At 32.9% G+C, this 7909-nt stretch overlaps 2 long non-coding RNA genes across 2 annotated transcripts; both read right to left on the bottom strand.

The window, feature by feature from the left end:
• Positions 1–3228: 3228 nt before the first annotated feature.
• On the bottom strand, positions 3229–4482 carry LOC136062145 (uncharacterized). Its single transcript, XR_010623970.1, has 2 exons — positions 4079–4482; positions 3229–3503 (listed from the first exon to the last, which is right to left on the bottom strand). It is a non-coding gene; the product is annotated as an uncharacterized LOC136062145 (long non-coding RNA).
• Positions 4483–5525: 1043 nt separating this feature from the next.
• LOC112005330 (uncharacterized) lies at positions 5526–6186 on the bottom strand. Its single transcript, XR_002882205.2, has 2 exons — positions 5929–6186; positions 5526–5785 (listed from the first exon to the last, which is right to left on the bottom strand). It is a non-coding gene; the product is annotated as an uncharacterized LOC112005330 (long non-coding RNA).
• Positions 6187–7909: the final 1723 nt, after the last annotated feature.

The raw sequence follows: 7909 nt of genomic DNA, 5'->3' as shown, positions 1-7909 counted from the left end.
GTGAATGTTCATGTTGGTCGTATTGCACGACGGCAGGTGACCATAGGTGGTTTTGCTCCAGAGGCTACTCCTTCACCACCTACTCCAACAGCTTCAGATTCTGAGGATGATGAGGATGATGATGATGATGATGGAGATGCTAGCTCTACTGATGAGATGTCTACATGACACTCTACCCTTTGTCACTCGTGACAAAAAAGGGGAGTAGTTTTGAGTTATGAGAGTAGTCATCTTAGAGGGAGAGTTAGTATAGGACATTTTGATAGGGGAGTGTTGATATTCTTGAGGGATGTAGTGAGGTTTTTATGTATCTTTTCTTTTTTATTCCTTATAGATACATTGTTCTTGTATATGAGGTCATTTGACCATTTTTACATACATTGTACTTATACTTCTTTATATATGTGGATGTATGTTTCTTTCACCTCTCTCTTCATGTGTTATTTCTTCTTTATCTTTATACACATGTTCTTTATATTTGTATACAATCTATTATTTCTGTTTCACACAAGATGCCTTGATGAGTTTTGTTTAAAGTGTTTCAGAAATACAGGTTGTCAAAGTCTACTTGCTATAAACTTTCTTCTTGTAAAGTTTTTCAAGAGTTTGTGTTAGGATAGATTTTATTGTAGTCAACAAGTGAATATGAGTTTAGTGATTTATGATTTTTCTCATATGTTCATTTGCTTGTTGTGGTTTTGTCATGGATTGCCAAATGGGGAGATTGTTAGGACATATATGTTTTTACTTATTAAGAACATATGTCATTTATTTATGTAAATTGGCTAATCCTTTAACAAAACGCACTCTACTTGTAATTGGGTAGTTCTTTTGTATTCAACAAGTGAATATGAGTTTAGTGATTTATGACTTCTCTCATATGTTTATTTGCTTGTTGTGGTTTTGTCACGGATTGCCAAAGGGGGAGATTGTTAGGACATATGTGTTTTCACTTATTAAGAACATATGTCACTTATTTATGTAAATTAGCAAATCCTTTGACAAAACGCACTCTACTTGTAATTGGGTAGTTCTAGGTGTTTTTAATACTTCAAGAAACAAGGTTTCAAGGTCAAATGTTGAAATCATCAAGTCTGTCCAAGAAAAAGCAAGTTGAAGTGCAATTTCATTAAATCTCGACACCTGCTCGATAGCTACCTCGACACCTGCTATCTGTCAAGATTTAATATTTCAGATTTTCTGATATGATTTTCTTGGGATCCGTGAATATGCTTTTGAGCCTTCTTTTCTCCAAACCCTAAACATCTAAAAGGATTATTTTAAGAGCTGTCTAGTGTGACACAAGTTGCAAACTCATTAAGCAATTTCTGTTCAAGCAAATTGTGATCAAAAGACGAAGTTCTTGATCTAGTTCATCCTCTCTAAAGAAGTTACTGTGTATTTGCACCATAGGGTTTTGTGACCAAGTATCTTCCTGATCTTCATTGTGTAGGATGAACTGAAGAACTTTGCAGCCAACCTTTTTTCCTTAAGTTGGTGTTCTGAAGTCACGTATTGGATCCGCGTATTGGTTAGTCACGTACTTGGGAGTTGTGCATCAAAGGTGGGAACTGTCACTACAAATCAAGTCCAATTGGGTATTGGGATAAGGGTTCAACTGTAGGTTGGTAAAGTACTTGGGATTCCTTTACTTGTAACCGCTTGATTTGATAATAGTGGAGTTTCGAGAGTGGTGACCTGAAAATCACCCGGTGGGGTTTTTGCCGCGAGGTATTTCCCTATTCGTAAACAAATCACTATGTCATTTAATTTCCACTACATATTTAGTTATTTGGTGATTTGTTTGTGCTTCCATATATTTGCATGCTAAATTGATTAATTAATAACTTGACTAATTAATTAATTGGTTTAATCACAAAGGGTCATTTAGATTGTGGCCTATCACCATTCAATAAGATAGGGCCATCTTGGTCTTACTAACAAAAAGTTGATCCGTGATAAATGTGCAAAGGATATAGAAGAGATAAATGGCCCATATAACATTTGAAAGACAACATAAAAAGATCATCTGAAAGATGATGACAAAATCGGTCATTTATGGGGATCAATTACAATGTCCATAATCCAAACAAACATTAAGAAAAATTTGAGAGCAATTCAAATGCAATGTAAAACACAATAACCTGAAATCCGAATTATAAAGCCTGTGCTACTTAAAATTATTGCACAATCAAATGCTGAATCTTGGTGTGTACTTTTGGTTTGCTTTTGAATGCTCAAAAATTTGTTAAAACACAAGAGCTGTTTAAACCCCCAATAAAAAGATTACGGCTAGATTGCTTTTACTCTAATTTATCTAAGTGCGGAACAAGAGTAAATGAAGCGCAAACAACCGATGCTACTCTAATCCATAAACATGAACAACCAACAATAAAAGTAAAGTACAAGAGTAAGGGAAGAGAGAATGCAAACACAAAATAACACGCCGATATGTTATCGAAGAGGAAATCGAATAACTCGGCAAAAAACCTCTCCACCGCCCTCCAAGCGGTAATCGATCCACTAGACAATCAGTTGGGATACATGGGTTAGCAAGAAACCCTTCAAGCCTAATCTACCTGATGTACCTAAGCCCTTCAATCTCCTACTCCAACAAGGCTTCTCAGAGTCGTGTCTTGTCTAGCTTTCCGAATCTCGCAATACGCCCGATTGCATCCATCAAGCCTCACCGGCTTCTTTTGGAAAATCTCCAAAGCTTCCCAAGATTCAAAACACTCTCTACACTCTGAATAGGTGTAGGTTGTGTTTAGGTACAAATCTCCTCTCAAGGTATGACAATGAGAGAGGGATGGAGAAGAGGCTACAATGATTTCTCACTAAGGATGAGTAGCTCTCTCTCAAAAGATGGGTGTGTGTTGTTGAAAACCTATCTAGGGTTTTTCTCTCTGAATTGCCTCCCATACAATTGTGAGTAATGAGGGTATATATAGTATGGGTGAATAGTAAAAAAGTCAAGCACTAAAATCCTCTAGGCAGAATGTTTCGCGACTATCTCGCGGGAAGGCCTTACCCGCGAGACACTCGCAAAAACGACAGCCTGACACGACTCTTCAACTTCCAGTCATGTGCTCCTCACATGGCTCTTTTGCGGGTTAGCTTCCAGCGAGACACCCGTGAGATCCACTGATTCTTCATTTAAGCTTGAGTTTTCACCAACTTAATACTAAACCCAATACAATAAAATCCCACAAAATATAATGAACAAAATTAAAGCAAATACAACACTTTTTGTCATGGAATTTTAGCCAATATAAAACATAGTTGTAAATCACAACTTTACAGCTTTTAAGTCAATCACAAATGCATCTTTATTAGCTAGCCTTAAGCACCGTATATCAACATAAGAACACCTGAGCCAGCCAAATTGATTGAACTAATGGCTAGGAACCAATCCCTCAAATGGTCATTCATTGAGCATTTTATACAGCCAAAGGAATACTAGGATGTACAAAGCATTTAAACTGCAACCCAACTCCTGCACCCTATATAATAACAAGAACATATGATTATTCAAGAAAACCTTCTTTTTCTCAAAATCAGATATAGTTTTAAACATATCTTCAAATGAACTGATTTTAAAACATTCCTATTGAAATAAATTTAAAGAAGATAGCTAAGGATCATTTAAGCAAGATAAATGTAATAGATGTGTCTTGACTCTTGAACCCTATATCTATATATTTATTAAAGTTAAAAGATGGAAGCTTGCAATTAAATGATGCAAATTCTACTCTGACATAATTTTTTTATTATTAAATAATCATACAAAAATAACTACACAGTTCATGACAACACATTTGACAGTCATAGCACTTACATGATCTCAAAAAACTGCCCATTTTTCCCCAAAACACTGACCGAAGAAACTGCCCCCAACATATGAGTTTCCAATTACGAAAAATCTAATGGAGTTAATCCCATATCTTTTCATATTCATACACCTCATGTAATATATACAATTGTACAAAGCATCCAAAAATAATTATATTTTACCAAATTCTCTAAAGTTTTTACACCATCTTATGGACATATCATGAAAAGATAGAAATATCCATACCTTCAATATTTGATCATGTGTTATACTGCCAAGAAAAATGCTGGAAAGTACATCAGGTGGTTTAACTGGAGTGTCCACTTCCCATGTGTTTGCTGTGTCCCTACAAATAGCAGAGAGGAAAGCACTATGACTTTGGACTTAAAAAGCTAGCATTAACACTTACTGATTGTCTTGTTTTCCAATGGAAACAGTTTGACTTGAAACTACTTAAAAGAATTTAATTTAAAGCTTTAAAGAATGGTCCAATAAATGCAAACGATGGATCCTATAGAATGGAAGGATCATTTTAAGCACACAAACATAAAAACTTAAGGGATAAAGGAGTTTTATTAGTAGCCAGTAGGTATAGTTGTTATCCCAACAATGATGAAGTTGTGGTCTTTTTGTCTTTACTAATTCAAATATTCCTGNGGTTGCTCCAATTGTATTGTTGCTCATACATTGCTGTTTTGTGTAAATCTCTTGTGAGATCTTTGAGGAGTTTTCCTTTACACAAAGCTTAGGGTTTTCAAGTTGGAGATATTATCTACTTCTTGATGATCAACTTGGTTGCTACCATTGAAGTTTAAAGATAATCAAGCGGGGGTGCTTGTAGCTGATTGAAGAATCCAAGAAAGAAGGAGTCTGTGGATTCGGAGGTTGCATGTGGTCGTGTCAGTAAGTTCTACTGTGGGTAGCATTAGGAAGTCAAGCGGGGAGCTTGTAGTCCTTCTGTATGAATTTCAATTCTTTCGCATAGTGGATTCAGGTTTACCTTGAGGATAGCTAGGTCAAATCCTCCCCAGGTTTTTACCGTGTGGTTTCCTGGGTGATCATATCTTGTGTTATTTATTATTCCGCTACATTATATTCTTGATATGATTATTTGATTACTTTAACCTAGAATTGCATAATTTGACTAAGTAACAACTTGGCTAATTAATCTAGGCTACGTAATCTGGTTGTTTAAGGGGTCTAAAACCGTTCAACTTAGATTGTGTGGTCAACTCAATAAAGCAAATAAAACACTGCCCCTTACTTACTGAAAGTTTGAAATGCCATCTCTAGTTCACTTCTCAAAGAGCTTCTTAGCTGGGTTCTAGTGGAGTCTTTGCAAAGACATGGGTCCTAAGAGGAAGCATACATAAATGATAAATCTCGTTACTGTGAGCTTCTCTTGATTTTTTTTCTTTCTTATCTTCTTTTTCCTTTTGTTTTTATCTCTTGATTTTTTTCTTCTCACCTTCTCCTTCTTTTTCCTTTTATTTTTTCCCCTCACCGTGGCTTACTGACAAGTAAAGTAAGCACACAAAAACATAGAAACCCAAAAAACATGCATTTTGGGGACACAGAAATCATCCTCAAAAAAATAAATAAAGATTTAATCTTTAAGGTCCTAGAAAAACTCAGATTTAGCACCAAACAAAAACTAACAAAACCCACAAAAATTTAACTTAAAAATTTAACATATCAAGTCACAAAATTGCATTTATTTAATAGACACATTTATGCACACACATGAAGGGGAAAAAATTATAATAAGCAATATCCAGGATCCATAATGATATACATAGAATTGCTGCTTAGTTTAAATATTATAAAATCAATAGGGATTGGTGTTCCATATCTCAAAAAATCAATAGGGAAAGACTATTACCTTCTCCAATCCCAAAATCTATGTCCTAAAATAAACACCCTGTCTAATCCCAAATCAATATCCTGCTAATCCTGAAAGAAGAAAAAAGAATAAAATATACCTGAGAGAGGGGTGTGAGATTGGGGATTTAGGGTTAAAGGGGGAAATTAATAATAATAAATAATCCACAAAGTCACCAAGTTTAACATGAGAGAAAGAGAGAGAGAGATCTTACCGGTCCTTTTGGGAGGCTGAGAGGCGTGGGTTTGTCTGTGGGAGGAGAAAGAGAGAGTAACACTGTTTTGTTTACACAAATAAAAAAGAGCCAGACTCAAGAATAGCACTAAAATACTGTATATAAATTTTATCTAATAAAAAATTTGAAAAATAAATAAAAAAAATTTAGAACCCGCCTAGAAATTGGGCACCGCGCAAAAAGAAATAAAAAAAATTCAGTACGCACTATTTACAAACTTAACTCTACTTTAGTTTTACAAACGTGTGCTTCACTACTTTGCTGGTCTGCTAGTGCTACTGTGTTAGTTGTAACCCAATAAATCAATGAGACCACCTTTGTTTTTGAATTTTTAATTTAGAATCAATGAGAGCCACATAATTTTGATATTCTTTTAAGCTTTTACTTTTTGTTTTTTGTTTTACTTGGCGGCCTGTACGTTGTACTCTACTTCACATCAAAACATTATATATATATATTATATATATATATATAATATATATTATATATCCACTACTATTGTTAATTATGATTTAGCTTTGATATTCACGGAATTTAGTTTTATTTTTTCTTCTTATGATAATTATAATTAGCCTTCTCAAAAAAAATGATAATTATGATTAGAAAAAAATAGTAATTTTAATTAATTAAGTGAATAAACTTAAAATGTACTTAATTTTTTCTCTACATTAATTCATTATATATATATATATATATACAATATAAATAAATAATAAAAACTTTTATTTTAATGATTACAATTGAATATATGTGATGATCCATCGAATTAAGAAATATAGGGTTTGGTTTAAGTTACACTGATGTAATCTACAAATGTTACACTATCCATAACTTATTATTGAATGCATTTTTGAAAATCCAATCGTTAGATTACATGTTCTATATGTTTCTTAACATGCATGCCAATTTTCATGCCAATCGGATGTAATTTACCATTTGATCTTTAAACTCATACTTTTATGTCGCTTTTTTAAACTAAAAAACTTAAATTTAAACAATTGATTGATGGCATGCCTATTAATTTTTGATCACTTTGAAATTTTGTAAGAATGAAAAATATATAAAAATAATGTAATCTAACGGTAGATTTGTCAAAATTCACATTGAATTAAGAAATATATGGTTAGATTCAAGTTACAGCTAATGTAACTCTAAAAAATGTTACACCAACCAATAACTTATTATTGAATTCATATTTTGAAAATCCAACCGTTGGATTACATTTTCTATATGTTCTTAACATGCATGCCAATTTTCATGCCAATCGGATGTAATTTACCATTTGATCTTTAAACTCATCTTTTATGTGTTATTTTAAACTACAAAAACTTAAATTTAAACAATTGATTGATGACGTCGCTATTAATCTTTAATCACCTTGAAATTTTGTAAGCATGAAAAATATATGAAGATAATGTAATCTAATGATAGATTTGTCAAAATTCACATTGAATTAAGAAATATAGGGTTGGGTTCAAGTTATACCTAATGTAACTCAAAAAAAATGTTACACCAACAAATAACTTATTATTGAATTCATATTTTGAAAATCCAACTGTTGAATTACATATTCTATATGTTCTTAACATGCATGCCACTTTTCATGCCAATCGGATGTAATTTAAGATTTGATCTTTAAACTCATCTTTTATGCGTTATTTTAAATTACAAAACCTTAAATTTAAACAATTGATTGATGACGTGCCTATTAATCTTTGATCACATTAAAATTTTGTAAGAATGAAAAATATATGAAGATAATGTAATCTAACGGTAGATTTGTCAAAATTCACATTGAATTAAGAAATATATGGTTAGGTTCAAGTTATACCTAATGTAACTCTAAAAAATGTTACACCAACCAATAACTTATTGTTGAATTCATATTTTGAAAGTCCAACCATTGAATCACATTTTCTATATGTTCTTAACATGCATGCCAATTTTCATGCCAATCGGA

The sequence above is a fragment of the Quercus suber genome, unplaced genomic scaffold (genome assembly GCF_002906115.3).
Source record: "Quercus suber isolate HL8 unplaced genomic scaffold, Cork oak 2.0 scaffold_385, whole genome shotgun sequence".
NCBI classification, from domain to species: Eukaryota; Viridiplantae; Streptophyta; class Magnoliopsida; order Fagales; family Fagaceae; genus Quercus; species Quercus suber.
Note: the sequence above shows the minus strand (reverse complement) of the source record. Positions and strands in the feature narration are given on the sequence as shown.